The sequence below is a fragment of the Balaenoptera ricei genome, chromosome 13 (assembly GCF_028023285.1).
Source record: "Balaenoptera ricei isolate mBalRic1 chromosome 13, mBalRic1.hap2, whole genome shotgun sequence".
Lineage (NCBI taxonomy): Eukaryota > Metazoa > Chordata > Mammalia > Artiodactyla > Balaenopteridae > Balaenoptera > Balaenoptera ricei.
Window position 1 is genome coordinate 38363136 of NC_082651.1, and position 16621 is coordinate 38379756.

Here is a 16621-nt window from a genome sequence, read left to right on the forward strand (position 1 = left end):
TTTTGAAAATCTGCCACATAGAAGAGAATTAGATTTACTTTCTATGACTCTGGAGGGAGAACCTTCAAAGATCAGTAGTAGGGGTTAACAACGACCAGGTTTGGGTTCAATATAAGATAAAGTGTTTCTTAGTTAGAGCCATCTAAATATGGAATAGATTGCTAAGAAGTCGTCTTCTCAATGAATCCTACCCTTACCACTCTATTTAAACTGCATCCTGCTGCAATTTCCCAAATACTTCTAATCTTCCTCAGCATTTTCTAATTTTTGGGGGGGGAGTGGCTGTTTTGGGTCTTTGTTGCTGCACACGGGCTTTCCCTAGCTGTGGTGAGTAGGGGCTACTCTTCGTTGTGGTGCATGGGTTTCTTATTGTGGTGGCTTCTCCTGTTGCAGAGCGTGGGCTCTAGGCGCACAGGTTTCAGTAGTTGCAGCACGAGGGCTCAGTACTCGCAGCACAAGGGCCCTAGAGCACGTGGGCTTCAGTAGTTGCGGCACATGGGCTCAGTAGTTGTGGCGCTCGGGCTCTAGGGCGGGCGGGCTTTGGTAGTTGTGGCACGCAGGCTCAGTAGTTGTGGTGCACAGGCTTAGTTGCTCCACAGCATGTGAGATCTTCCCAGACCAGGTATCGAACCCCTGTCCCCTGCATTGGCAGGCAGATTCTTAACCCACTGCACCACCAGGGAAGTCCCAGTATTTTCTAATTTTTTATGTCACTAATAATTTATAAAAATACTAGATGATTTACTTATTTAGTATGCTAATTGTTTACTGTCTATCTCCCTCTTCTAGAATGCTAGTTTACTGATACATTCCAAGAATCTTGACCACTGCTTGGCACATTAAAGGTGCTTAATATTTGTTCAGTTAATTAATAAATGTTTTCTTATTAATTATTCTGATCTTTATGTCCTTAGGCCAGCCTTTACTGTTGCCATATAAGCCTTCTGGTAGTACAAAGATGTACTATGTTCCCCAATTAAGACAAATTCCTTCATCTCTGGATTCCAAGTCAGACACCACCATTGAGAGCTCACACTCAGGTATTATGCAGAAATTATTCAAAATTTTATTTTTTGAAATTTTATTTGTGGATTGGCTGTTTAATTCTGGATGACATATGAAAGCTCAGTGCTCTTTAATCTTTAAGTGAAACATGGAGATTTTCATGACACAGGCTCTGGTTCAGATAGGTGAGTTATTTGGTCAGATGTATTGTGTACACTCAAACATTTGATAAATATTTGAAGAAAATTGTATGAACAGTTACTTGTTTGGGTTAGTGGACTCCATCTAGGACAAAGGTTTCCAAGTTTTCTCTGTTCACAGTCACCTTAGTGTTTGGGTGATTTCTTTTCTCATCATCGTGGGGATATAAATCATCAGCAGCATATAAATACATGAAGTATTTTTTCAGACACTAAGCTATTATGTTATTAGGGTATAAAAATACTTAGCGTTTTGATCTTACAGCTTAATAAGCAAAAATATTTTTCGTTTTGTGTTTGAAAGAAAACATTTTACTTTGTTCAGAAATATGCATAATTACTTGCTAACGAGATATGTGTGGCTATTAGGGCACAGTTTCTCAAACCTTGAGATGAGATTGGACACAACCACCCTCATTTATTGCTTTTGTTACAGAAACCGTCAAAAATCCAACTCTGCAGAGATACAGACAGCAGCATTGAAAGGAATGTAGCAGTATCTAATGTTGAAACTTTAAACTATCTTTAGCGATTAGTTTTTGTCCTGTACACCAGATATTACATATCACTCTTTCTCTAGAATTTTAAAATATCCCACAACATCCCTGTGAGATCACCACAATAGAACTGCAGATTTAGAAAATGAATAGCATCCTGTGGAGGAACTGAATAAATATTTTCTGTGGAAAATTATAAGGATACGGAGTTGGTATGGTGCGGGGTTTTGATTGTTGGGATAACATATTGATTGGTCCACAGGAGTTGACTTGGTTCAGTTTAGATATAAATTGTTCATGATTTGTCAATAGACATCTTTATAGGTGTAGAAATTAAAAAGAAAGTAGTTGTCCCTGGTCTTACGCAGATTTTCTGTTAATTTTAAGAGGACCCAACTAGTATCTAATGGTAACTGAGTTAAAGCCCCGATATAATTGCTCCTGATTTCCCACTGTGATGCCACTGAAAAAAAGAACCACAAAATGCTCATATGTTAGGATTGATTATGAAGCCTATAACCAGGAACTGGAAGAAATTTTCACTACCTGCATGGCTATGATTTTAAAAACTCACTTAGTGGCTACGAGACATAAAACAAGCTTACTTAATTGATTGTAGGTAGGAAAATCTTTTATCTCAGTCTCACTTTCAGCCCCCTAGTTCAGAAGACAGAATGTACCAATAGAAGTCTAATCAGGTGTTCCAGTATTTTTTGAGGCCTCCTGTGTACTTCTATTCATTTACATCCTAACTCTTCCCTTTGGAGACATTAACTTTGAGAAAAATTGGACAGTAGTGGGAAGAGGAAATGACTCAGGGATGGTACACTGTATCCTGAGAAATACTGTCCGTATAAATAAAGTACTGAATGCATCAGTTAGACAAGAAGAGATCTGTTGGCTATATATACTTGAGGTTGTCATTTATCATGTTCTGCATCTATTCTGAGAGTGAGGGAGTTGACAGTAGAAAATAATAGTTTCTTAGACCAGTAGAGCTGATCTAGATGAAAGCCTAGGAATTGTTCTGATAGATAGTGTCTATTAGTATGTTGTGATTCTATAGATACTAGAAAGATCCAACTAGAGTTTGGGGCCAAGGGCAAGTCATAAACCATTGCAGATATTTGGACCAAATAATTTCTCCTCAGTTGAGAATGAGTAAACAATTGAACTCATAAAATTCTTTTAGAGACAAAAACAAAGGGACTTCCCTGGTGGCGCAGTGGTTAAGAATCCGCCTGCCAATACAGAGGACACGGGTTCCAGCCCTGGTCCGGGAAGATCCCACATGCCACAGAGCAACTAAGCCTGTGCGCCACAACTACTGAGCCTGCGCTTTAGAGCCTGCGAGCCACGACTACTGAAGCCCGCATGCCTAGAGCCCGTGCTCCACAACAAGAGAAGCCACTGCAATGAGAAGCCCGCGCACTGCAACGAAATGTACCCCCGCTCGCCGCAACTAGAGGAAGCCCGTGCACAGCACCGAAGACCCTACACAGCCAAAAATAAAAATAAATAAATTAAAAACAAAACAAAAACAAAAAAACAAGGCAAAGGTAACCTCGCAAAGAAAGAGATAGATGTTAGAGATTTACTCATTAGGTCAAGTAACACTCTGAAGTAGTAACAGGATTTCATTTATATCTGACAGTAAGTTCTGTGAAGATAGGTACTATGTCTTTTTTTTTGTAAGCCATTTTATACCTCATACCAATATATAATATAGATGTTATTTTTATATTCATTTAAAGACATTTAAATATTTTGTGTACTAGTACTGTCAATAGGAGCAAAAAGCCATGGGGAGAGAACTGGTTGGGATTTTTAAAACAAAGTGAGGAGTTAATAGCAGAAAAAAATGGTGGAGTAAAGACCTCCAACATTTTGCCCTGTGATAAAAGCAACAGAATTTTGGCAAAACTTTATGGAAAACTTTTCCAAAACTCGAAATTAACCAAAGGCTTGTAGCTTTTGTAGTAAGCATTTATTCAAGAAAAATGGCTGAACCTTGATAAGAATAGTAAGCTTGTGGCATTTTACCTTGCCCTATTCTCATTGCCACACTCAGCTCAGTGATAACCTTGAAAAATATCAGCCTGCATTCCCAGGACTGGAGGGAGCAGAACAGAGCTGGACCTCTTTCACAATTTCATTCCCAAAGAATTGTCAGTATTTGATCTGTCTGATGGCTCTCTGGAAGACTCCACTCAAAAGGCTTATCTTTATTTGACCTTACTCAGAGCTATCCAGTGCGTATGAGCCTCTGTGTCTATGTGTGAGGTGTTTGTCAAAAAACACTTACAGGCAAGTGTTTTATTTTAGTTTCTTAAATATTTATTTATTTTATTTATTTATTTTGGCTGCGCCGGGTCTTAGTTGCACCACTCAGGATCTTCGTTGCGGCATGCGGACTCCTTAGTTGCAGGACCTAGTTCCCTGACCAGGGATCGATCCCGGGGCCCCTGCATTGGGAGCCCGGAGTCTTACCCCCTAGACCACCAGGGAAGTCCCCAGGCAACTGTTTTAATGTCACAATGCAGGAGGCAGTGGATAACACTTTAGACAAACAATAGACTAACCAAAAGCTTTAACGGAAAAACTGAGGATGAGATGTCCATAGATATTTTGAAAAGCATTGATATATTCCTAGGACTCTAGAAGACCACAAGTGTGCACAGGCCTGAGTGCATGCTCAGGAAAGATCTGAGAGGGGCCTACCCTTTACCTTTGGCTGCCCTTGAGGCTCTGGGCAAGAAGAAAGGGAAGGCTAAGGCAGAATTGATAACTCCCTGCCCTCAGCGTTGATGGCTATGTGCACGTAGTCCCTCGGCAAAGACTGGGAGATTTATTGTTTCTAGATGTTTAAGGATACCTCCATCTAGGCATTAGCTGACCACTAAGCTAGTTGAGTGGCAGCTTCAGTAGACTTCATAGAATTTGTTCAGAAAAGTTACTTAAAAAAAAAACAGCGTAAAGCAACAGCAGGAAACTGTAGGGAGGTAGTAGACTCTGATTTCCAGGGTTGTCACATTATATTTTTTAAGATGTCGAGTTTTCAACAAAAAGTTACAAGATATGGAAATTCAAAGTAAAAACAAAATATATGGACCATACAAAAGTTTAGAAACTGTCTGTGAGGAATCTCAGACATTGGACTTACTAAATGAAGATGTTAAAATAGCTATTTAAAATATGTTCAAAGAACTAAATGAAACCATGTCTAAAGAAGTATAGGGAGAGGGGCAAGACGGCGGAAGAGTAAGACGAGGAGATCACCTTCCTTCCCACAGATACAGTAGAAATACATCTACACGTGGAACTGCTCCTACAGAACACCCACTGAACGCTGGCAGAAGACGTCAGAACTCCCAAAAGGCAAGAGACTCCCCACGTACTTGGGTAGGGCAAAAGAAAAAAGAAAAAACAGAGACAAAAGAATAGGGACAGGACCTGCACCAGTGGGAGGGAGCTGTGAAGGAGGAAAGGTTTCCACACACTAGGAAGCCCCTTCACGGGCAGAGACTGTGGGTGGCAGAGGGGGGAAGCTTCGGAGCCACGGAGGAGAGCGCAGCCACAGGGGTGCGGAGGGCAAAGCGGAGAGATTCCCGCACGGAGGAGCGGTGCTGAGTGGCACTCACCAGCCCGAGAGGCTTGTCTGCTCAGCCGCTGGGGCGGGTGGGGGCTGGGAGCTGAGGCTCGGGCTTCGGTGCTAGCCGAGAGGGAGTCCGGGAAAAAGTCTGCAGCTGCCAAAGAGGCAAGAGACTTTTTCTTGCCTCTTTGTTTCGTGGCGCGCAAGGAGAGGGGATTCAGAGCGCCGCCTAAACGAGCTCCAGAGACGGGCGCGAGCCGCGGCTATAAGCGCGGACCCCAGAGGCGGGCGCGAGCCGCGGCTAACAGCGCGGACCCCAGAGACGGGCGTGAGCCGCGGTTATCAGCGTGGACCCCAGAGACGGGCGGGAGACGCTAAGGCTGCTGCTGCCGCCACCAAGAAGCCTGTGTGCAAGCACAGGTCACTCTACACACCGCCCCTCCCGGGAGCCTGTGCAGCTCGCCACTGCCAGGGTCCCGTGATCCAGGGACAACTTCGCCGGGAGAACGCACGGCGCGCCTCAGGCTGCTGCAACGTCACGCCGGCCTCTGCTGCCGCAGGCTTGCCCCGCCTCCTCCATACCGCTCCCTCCCCCCGGCCTGAGTGAGCCAGAGCTCCCGAAGCAGCTGCTTCTTTAACCCCGTCCTGTCTGGGCGGGGAACAGACGCCCTCAGGCGACCTACACGCAGAGGCGGGTCCAAATCCAAAGCTGAACTCCGGGAGCTGTACGAACAAAGAAGAGAAAGGGAAGTCTCTCCCAGCAGCCTCAGAAGCAGTGGGTTAAAGCTCCACAAACAACTTGATGTGCCTGCATCTGTTGAATACCTGAATAGACAACGAATCATCCCAAATTCAAGAGGTGGACTTTGGGAGCAGAATATATTAATTTTTCCCCTTTTCCTTTTTTTGTGAGTGTATATGTGTATGCTTCTGGGTGAGATTTTGTCTGTATAGCTTTGCTTTCACCATTAGTCCTAGGGTTAGGTCCGTCCATGTTTTTTTTCTTTGTTTGTTTTTTTGTTCACTCAAAAAAATTTTTTTTCCTAATAAATGTTTTCGTAATAATTTTTCCCTTATTTTCTATTTTTAGAAATTAAAAAAATTTTTTAATAAGTTTTTTCATATTTTTTATTTTAAAAAATTAAACATTTTTTCTTAATAAATTTTTTTCTTAATAATTTTTTTCTTATTTTTTACTACAAAAAATTAATTAATCTATTTTTAAAAATTAAAAAAAAATTTTTTCTGAATACATTTATTCTTAATTTTTTTTCTTATTTTTTATTATAATAGCTTTATTTTATTTTATTTTATCCTCTTTCTTTCTTTCTTTCTATTTTTTTCTCCTTTTTATTCTGAGCCATGTGGACGAAAGGCTCTTGGTGCTCCAGCCAGGCATCAGGGCTGTGCCTCTGAGGTGGGAGAGCCAACTTCAGGACACTGGTCCACAAGAGACCTCCCTTCTCCACGTAACATCAAACGGTGAAAATCTCTCAGAGACCTCCATCTCAACATCAAGACCCAGCTTAACTCAATGACCAGCAAGCTACAGTGCTGGACACCCTATGCCAAACAACTAGCAAGACGGGAATACAGCCCCATCCATTAGCAGAGAGGCTGCCTAAAATCATAATAAGGCCACAGACACCCCAAAACACACCACCAGACGTGGACGTGCCCACCAGAAAGACAAAATCCAACCTCATCCACCAGAACACAGGCACTAGTCCCCTCCACCAGGAAGCCTACACAACCCACTGAACCAACCTTAGCCACTGGGGACAGATACCAAAAGCAACGGGAACTACGAACCTGCAGCCTGTGAAAAGGAGACCCCAAACACAGTAAGATAAGCAAAATGAGAAGACAAAAAACCACACAGCAGGTGAAGGAGCAGGGTCAAAACACACCAGACCTAACAGATGAAGAGGAAATAGGCAGTCTACCTGACAAAGAATTCAGAATAATGATAGTAAAGATGATCCAAAATCTTGGAAATAGAATAGACAAAATGCAAGAAACATTTAACAAGGATGTAGAAGAACTAGAGAGGAACCAAGCAACGATGAAAAACACAATAAATGAAATTAAAAATACTCTAGACGGGATCAATAGCAGAATAACTGAGGCAGAAGAACGGATAAGTGACCTGGAAGATAAAATAGTGGAAATAACTACTGCAGAGCAGAATAAAGAAAAAAGAATGAAAAGAACTGAGGACAGTCTCAGAGACCTCTGGGACAACATTAAACGCACCAACATTCGAATTATAGGGGTCCCAGAAGAAGAAGAGAAAAAGAAAGGGACTGAGAAAATATTTGAAGAGATTATAGTTGAAAACTTCCCTAATATGGGAAAGGAAATAGTTAATCAAGTCCTGGAAGCACAGAGAGTCCCATACAGGATAAATCCAAGGAGAAACATGCCAAGACACATATTAATCAAACTATCAAAAATTAAATATAAAGAAAGCATATTAAGAGCAGCAAGGGAAAAACAACAAATAACACACAAGGGAATCCCCATAAGGTTAACATCTGATCTTTCAGCAGAAACTCTGCAAGCCAGAAGGGAGTGGCAGGATATACTTAAAGTCATGAAGGAGAAAAACCTACAACCAAGGTTACTCTACCCAGCAAGGATCTCATTCAGATTCGATGGAGAAATGAAAACCTTTACAGACAAGCAAAAGCTGAGAGAGTTCAGCACCACCAAACCAGCTTTACAACAAATGCTAAAGGAACTTCTCTAGGCAAGAAACACAAGAGAAGGAAAACACCTACAATAACAAACATAAACTATTTAAGAAAATGGGAATAGGAACATACATATCAATAATTACCTTAAATATAAATGGATTAAATGCTCCCACCAAAAGACACAGACTGGCTGAATGGATACAAAAGCAAGACCCATATATATGCTGTCTACAAGAGACCCACTTCAGACCTAGAGACACATACAGACTGAAAGTGAGGGGATGGAAAAAGATATTCCATGCAAATGGAAATCAAAAGAAAGCTGGAGTAGCAATTCTCATATCAGACAAAATAGACTTTAAAATAAAGACTATTACAAGAGACAAAGAAGGACACTATATAATGATCAAGGGATCGATCCAAGAAGAAGATATAACAATTGTAAACATTTATGCACCCAACATAGGAGCACCTCAGTACATAAGGCAAATACTAACAGCCATAAAAGGGGAAATCGACAGCAACACAATCATAGTAGGGGACTTTAACACCCCACTTTCACCAATGGACAGATCATCCAAAATGAAAATAAATAAGGAAACACAAGCTTTAAATGATACATTAAACAAGATGGACTTAATTGATATTTATAGGACATTCCACCCAAAAACAACAGAATACACATTTTTCTCAAGTGCTCATGGAACATTCTCCAGGATAGATCATATCTTGGGTCACAAATCAAGCCTTGGTAAATTTAAGAAAATTGAAATCGTATCAAGTATCTTTTCTGACCACAACGCTATGAGACTAGATATCAATTACAGGAAAAGGTCTGTAAATAATACAAACACATGGAGGCTACACAATACACTACTTATTAACGAAGTGATCACTGAAGAAATCAAAGGGGAAATCAAAAAATACCTAGAAACAAATGACAATGGAGACACGACGACCCAAAACCTATGGGACGCAGCAAAAGCAGTGCTAAGAGGGAAGTTTATAGCAATAGAAGCCTACATCAAGAAACAGGAAACATCTCGAATAAACAACCTAACCTTGCACCTAAAGCAATTAGAGAAAGAAGAACAAAAAAACCCCAAAGCTAGCAGAAGGAAAGAAATCATAAAGATCAGATCAGAAATAAATGAAAAAGAAATGAAGGAAACAATAGCAAAAATCAATGAAACTAAAAGCTGGTTCTTCGAGAAGATAAACAAAATTGATAAACCATTAGCCAGACTCATCAAGAGAAAAAGGGAGAAGACTCAAATCAATAGAATTAGAAATGAAAAAGGAGAAGTAACCACTGACACTGCAGAAATACAAACGATCATGAGAGATTACTACAAGCAACTCTATGCCAATAAAATGGACAACCTGGAAGAAATGGACAGATGCTTAGAAATGCACAACCCACCGAGACTGAACCAGGAAGAAATAGAAAATATGAACAGACCAATCACAAGCACTGAAATTGAAACTGTGATTAAAAATCTTCCAACAAACAAAAGCCCAGGACCAGATGGCTTCACAGGCGAATTCTATCAAACATTTAGAGAAGAGCTAACACCTATCCTTCTCAAACTCTTCCAAAATATTGCAGAGGGAGGAACACTCCCCAACTCATTCTACGAGGCCACCATCACCCTGATACCAAAACCAGACAAAGATGTCACAAAGAAAGAAAACTACAGGCCAATATCACTGATGAACACAGATGCAAAAATCCTCAACAAAATACTAGCAAACAGAATCCAACAGCACATTAAAAGGATCATACACCATGATCAAGTGGGGTTTATTCCAGGAATGCAAGGATTCTTCAATATACGCAAATCAATCAACGTGAATACATCATATTAACAAATTGAAGGAGAAAAACCATATGATCATCTCAATAGATGCAGAGAAAGCTTTCGACAAAATTCAACACCCATTTATGATAAAAGCCCTGCAGAAAGTAGGCATAGAGGGAACTTTCCTCAACATAATAAAGGCCATATATGACAAACCCACAGCCAACATTGTCCTCAATGGTGAAAAACTGAAACCATTTCCACTAAGATCAGGAACAAGACAAGGTTGCCCACTCTCACCACTATTATTCAACATAGTTTTGGAAGTTTTAGCCACAGCAATCAGAGAAGAAAAAGAAATAAAAGGAATCCAAATCGGAAAAGAAGAAGTAAAGCTGTCACTGTTTGCAGATGACATGATACTATACATAGAGAATCCTAAAACTGGCACCAGAAAACTACTAGAGCTAATCAATGAATTTGGTAAAGTAGCAGGATACAAAATTAATGCACAGAAATCTCTTGCCTTCCTATATACTAATGATGAAAAATCTGAAAGTGAAATTAAGAGAACACTCCCGTTTACCATTGCAACAAAAAGAATAAAATATCTAGGAATAAACCTACCTAAGGAGACAAAAGACCTGTATGCCGAAAATTATAAGACACTGATGAAAGAAATTAAAGATGATACAAATAGATGGAGAGATATACCATGTTCTTGGATTGGAAGAATCAACATTGTGAAAATGACTCTACTACCCAAAGAAATCTACAGATTCAATGCAATCCCTATCAAACTACCACTGGCATTTTTCACAGAACTAGAACCAAAAATTTCACAATTTCTATGGAGACACAAAAGACCCCGAATAGCCAAAGCAATCTTGAGAACGAAAAATGGAGCTGGAGGAATCAGGCTCCCTGACTTCAGACTATATTACAAAGCTACAGTAATCAAGACAGTTTGGTACTGGCACAAAAACAGAAATATAGATCAATGGAACAGGATAGAAAGCCCAGAGATAAACCCACGCACATATGGTCACCTTATCTTTGATAAAGGAGGCAAGCATATACAGTGGAGAAAAGACAGCCTCTTTAATAAGTGGTGCTGGGAAAATTGGACAGGTACATGTAAAAGTATGAAATTAGAACACTCCCTGACACCATACACAAAAATAAACTCAAAATGGATTAAAGACCTAAGTGTAAGGCCAGACACTATCAAACTCTTAGAGGAAAACATAGGCAGAACACTCTATGACATAAATCACAGCAAGATCCTTTTTGACCCAGATCCTAGAGAAATGGAAATAAGAACACAAATAAACAAATGGGACCTAATGAAACTTAAAAGCTTTTGCACAGCAAAGGAAACCATAAACAAGACCAAAAGACAACCCTCAGAATGGGAGAAAATATTTGCAAATGAAGCAACTGACAAAGGATTAATCTCCGAGATTTACAAGCAGCTCATGCAGCTCAATAACAAAAAAACAAACAACCCAATCCAAAAATGGGCAGAAGACCTAAATAGACATTTCTCCAAAGAAGATATACAGATGGCCAACAGACACATGAAAGCATGCTCAACATCATTAATCATTAGAGAAATGCAAATCAAAACTACAATGAGGTATCATCTCACACCGGTCAGAATGGCCATCATCAAAAAATCTAGAAACAATAAATGCTGGAGAGGGTGTGGAGAAAAGGGAGCACTCTTGCACTGTTGGTGGGAATGTAAATTGATACAGCCACTATGGAGGACAGTATGGAGGTTCCTTAAAAAACTACAAATAGAACTACCATACGACCCAGCAATCCCACTTCTGGGCATATACCCTGAGAAAACCATAATTCAAAAAGAGTCATGTACCAAAATGTTCATTGCAGCTCTATTTACAATAGCCAGGACATGGAAGCAACCTAAGTGTCCATCATCGGATGAATGGATAAAGAAGATGTGGCACATATATACAGTGGAATATTACTCAGCCATAAAAAGAAATGAAATGGAGGTATTTGTAATGAGGTGGATGGAGTTAGAGTCTGTCATACAGAGTGAAGTAAGTCAGAAAGAGAAAAAAAAATACAGTATGCTAACACATATATATGGAATCTAAGGGGAAAAAAAAGGGCCATGAAGAACCTAGTGGCAAGATGGGAATAAAGACACAGACCTACTAAAGAATGGACTTGAGGATATGGGGAGGGGGAGGGGTGAGATGTGACAGGATGAGAGAGTGTCATGGACATATATACACTACCAAATGTAAAATAGATAGCTAGTGGGAAGCAGCCGCATAGCACAGGGAGATCAGCACGGTGCTTTGTGACCACCTTGGGGGGGGGGGTGGGATGGGGAGGGTGGGAGGGAGGGAGATGCGGAAGGGAGGAGATATGGAAACGTGTGTATATCTGTAGCTGATTCACTTTGTTATAAAGCAGAAACTAACACACAATTGTGAAGCAATTATACTTCAATAAAGATGTTTAAAAAAAAAAAAGAAGTATAAGAACAGTGTCTTACCAAATAGAGAATATCAATAAAGAGAAATTACAAAAAAGAACCAAATAGAAGATCTGTAGTTGAAAAGTACAATAACTAAAATAAAAAATTGACTGGAGAAAGCTCAGTATCAGATTTGAACAGGCAGAAGTATGAGTCAGTGAACTTGAAGATAGGCCAATTGAGATTATCCAGTGTGAGAAACAGAAAGAAAAAAGAATGAAGAGAAATTAACAGAATCTCAGAGTCCTATGGGACACCTTCAAGCATCCTATTATACACATAATGGGAGTTCCAGATGAAGAGACAGAAAAAGAGACTGAAGGAGTATTTGGAGAAATAATGGCCTAAAATTTCACAAATTTGATGACTGCTGTTAATCTGCACATCCCAAAAGCTCAAGGAAGTCCAAGCATGATACAGTCAAAGAGAGCCACATCTACATACATCATAAACCATCAAATGACAAAGACAGTGTTAAAGCAGCAAGAGCGGAGTTATCATGTACAAAGAATCTTCAATAAAACTAATTGCTGATTTTTCATCAGAAACCATAGAGGCCAGAAGGCATTGCAATGACATATGCAAAGAGCTGAGGAAAAGAACCTGCCTACCAAGTATTCTGTACCTAGCAAAACTACCCTTCAGAAATGAAGGAGAGATGAAGACATTCTCAGATAAACAACAGTTGAAAGACTCCACTGCTAGCAAACTGACCCACAGAAAATACTAAAGAGATTTTTTTCAAGATGGAATGGTGAACACCAGACAGTAACTTAAATCCACATGAAAAAAGTACTAAAGGTAACTACATAAGTAAATACAAAAGACAGTATAAATGTATTTTTGTTTGTAAGTCAGTTTTTCTCCTATATGACTTAAAAGACAAATGCAGTATAAGCAAGTCCCAAATACATAAAGAAAAACTAACAGAATTAAAATGAAAAAACCTGACACTATTTTTTTAAATAAATAAATAAATAAATTTATTTATTTATTTGTATTTTTATTTTTGGCTGCGCTGGGTCTTCGTTGCCGCGCGCGAGTTTTCTCTAGCTGTGGCGAGCAGGGGCTACTCTTTGTTGTGGTGCGCGGGCTTCTCATTGTGCTGGCTTCTCTTGTTGAGGAGCACGGGCTCTAAGTGCATGGGCTTCAGTAGTTGTGGCTCTTGGGCTCTAGAGCGCAGGCTCAGTAGTTTTGGCGCGCGGGCTTAGTTGCTCCGCGGCATGTGAGATCTTCCCAGACCAGGGCTCGAGCCCGTGTCCCCTGCATTGGCAGGCGGATTCTTAACCACTGTACCACCAGGGAAGTCCGAAAAACTGACACTATTAAACGGAGAAATATTTCAAGCCAATAGCAAACGGTCATATATTGTATAATTCCATGTATATGAAATGTCCAGAATGAGCAAATCCATATAGACAGAAAGTAGATTAGTGGATGCCAGGGGATGTTGGGGAGGGGAAAATAGGGAGTAACAGCTAACATATACAAGATTTCTTTGTGGGGGCGTGACAAAAATGTTCTGGAATTAGATAGCAATATTGGTTGTGAAAATACTAAGAACTAGTGAATTGTACACTTACTTTAATCGGTGAATTTTTTTTTTTGAATCTTGTAGAAGTTTTTATTTCAGTGATGAAAAGAACGCAGTAAATGGAAACTATGCTGGTTTACGTTAGGCATGCACCTCTACCTGAAACTGCTGTTAGTTTTTGACTGGCCTAAATCTTTATAACTTATTTTTTCATTTAGGCACATCTTTAAATTTTTTTGGACCCTGACATACAGGGTAAGTTAACGTCTTCCTTGTGGCAGTTTAGTATGAGAATTATGTTCGCTGGCTAGATTCCTTTAACTAAAGTCCTCTAGACTCTCAGGCTACCTGTACTAGCTCAAGACTGTACTTTATATATAGAAATTTAAGTGAATCACAGTATAAGGGAGGGAGATAATCTAGAAAAGTGAAATGTACTGTATGAATACTCCATACATTTTTTTTCCAGCACTGATAATCAAACACTAGATAAGGAGGCCTACAGTCAAGTACCAAATTACTCTTTCCCCCACTGCTGCCCTTTCTGAGAGACACAAAGATGTATATCGATCTCTCCAGAAATCTGAAAGGAATCCACACAAATAACAGATTATTACCTATGTGGTCCCACATATCAAATTATAGAGCAGTTCCACTATTAAAATTATAGGAAGCAGTTAATGGGACTATGAGGAAAGCATCGTCCCACATACAGTAACATACACCTAGTAGAGTTTTCCATTCATCTGTCAATTGTTTTCCCAAGATTAGCATTAAAAAACACAACCCCAAACACATTTGACCCTCAAACCACCCCCACACACAAAAATCGGTCTTTATTCATTCTCAGATGACAGGATGTCCCAAGAGTGACAAAGGTGGGAGCCGATCCCCCCACAGCCTTTTCTTCAACCATCCCATCAACTGCTCTTCATTTCTTGAACTACCTTCCTTTTCCAGAGAGGTAATACTCAGGTCAGTCAGAAAGGCTTTCTGAGAAGAATGGCTTGGATTTCTGGGTCTGTTCCAGTCGATTCTAGATGAATTGGCTTGTATCAATGAAGCGCTCAACGCAGTTCACAAAACAAGCCTCAGCCCGACTGTCCAACTTTGGCCCAGGCTTGTCCATGCACATTTCCCAACAAAGTTCCGTCATCTGGTGCACCAGCTGCTGGAAGCGCTGCTTCTGAGTCTCTACCTCCGTGCAATGCTGCAGCTGCGGGTCGACCGAGCCCAAACCCGCTGCGGAGGAAGACGAGGAGGACGCCATCCCAGCGCGGCCACGCGTGCCGAGACAAACTCCGCACCAAGTCACCGACCTTCACGTGTCTCCGCGGCAGAACCCTTAAATGGTGAATTTCATGTTTTGTCTCAATTTAGAAAAAAAGTGTGTGTGGGGGGGGGGGGTGGGCAGGAATGAACATATGAAGGAAAAGACTGCCTAAAACTGTAAAGATTTGGTAACAGATTTAAAATACATTTTGCAGGCAAGAAAGGGTGGAATTAACATGAAGGAAGTTAAATTAGTGATGAGGACAAATCTGAGAGTCTGCAAAATTACAGAGGAAAAAGGAGAAGAAAATGAAAATGCTGTGAAAGATGATGAGAGACATAAGAAACATAGCTAAGTAAACCAAACCAAGAATTATATCTGCAGCTGAGGAAGAAAGTAATATTCAAACACTTAATTGAATAAAACATCCTCCTCCTGAAAAGGGGAACACTGTATGCAGATTGAAAGTTGCCATAAAAATCCAGGGAAAAATCAGAGACTGAGACACATATCAGAAAAAGATTTTTGAGTCAAAATAAATAGAAGAAAATCCCATAAATAAACAATTTAAAAAAAAAAGTTAAGAGAAGAAAATTTAGTCTGATATCAGGCTTATTTAAAATACTAAATGTAAAAATAATGGAACCAAATCTGTATTTATTGGGGAAATTATATAATTCAAGGATTTATGGACCCAGTGCATTTTCATTAAGCACTATGACAATGAAAAGACATTTTCACAAGTACACAGCAGCTAGAAAGTATATTCAACCTCTGTACCTTCTTGAAAAATTCACTTGAAGACTCACCCAGCTGAAGAGATGAATCAAAATGAAGAATTCATTACAGAGAAATGAAGCAATGCTGAAAGTGATCAGTGGTGAACTTTGAAGTCAGTTTGACACAACACTCATCTAAATAGCAAATTTAGTTACAAGGTGGAAAAAAAAATGCCAAAAGTTAATTTTGGAATGAAAGGCATGAAAAGAAAAAACAATTGTATTTTTTTGTCTTTTTGACTAAAGAGCTGTCATTTTATTCATGACTTGGTGATCAGATAGGTTAAAGAAGTTTTCATAAAAAATAAATTTGACTTGATTAAAATTTAAAACTTGTGTGCACCAAAAAAAAAAAAAAAAAAAAAACACCATCAACATAGTAAAAAGGTTGCACACAGAATTGGGAAAAACATTTGCAATTCATATATCTGATGAGAGATGACTATCCATAATATATGAAGAACTCTTACAGTTCAACAACAGCAAAAAGCAATCTAATTTTTAAATGAGTACAGAATCTGAAGAGACATTTCTCCAGGAAAGATACAGATGGCCAAAAAGAACGTGAAAAGATGTTTTACTTCATTAGTCATGAAGGAAATGTAAATAAAAACTACAAAGAGATACCACTTCATACCCATTAGGATGGCTTTTATGAAATAAAAAAGAGCAAGGGTTGGCAGGGATATGGTGAAATTGGAACTCTTGTGTATTGCTGATGG

General features: G+C 39.7%; 1 pseudogene; it reads right to left on the reverse strand.

Annotated features, from left to right (window-relative positions):
* Positions 1-14536: 14536 nt before the first annotated feature.
* LOC132376940 (mitochondrial import inner membrane translocase subunit Tim8 A-like) lies at positions 14537-15147 on the reverse strand (annotated as a pseudogene).
* Between the last annotated feature and the right edge of the window lie 1474 nt (positions 15148-16621).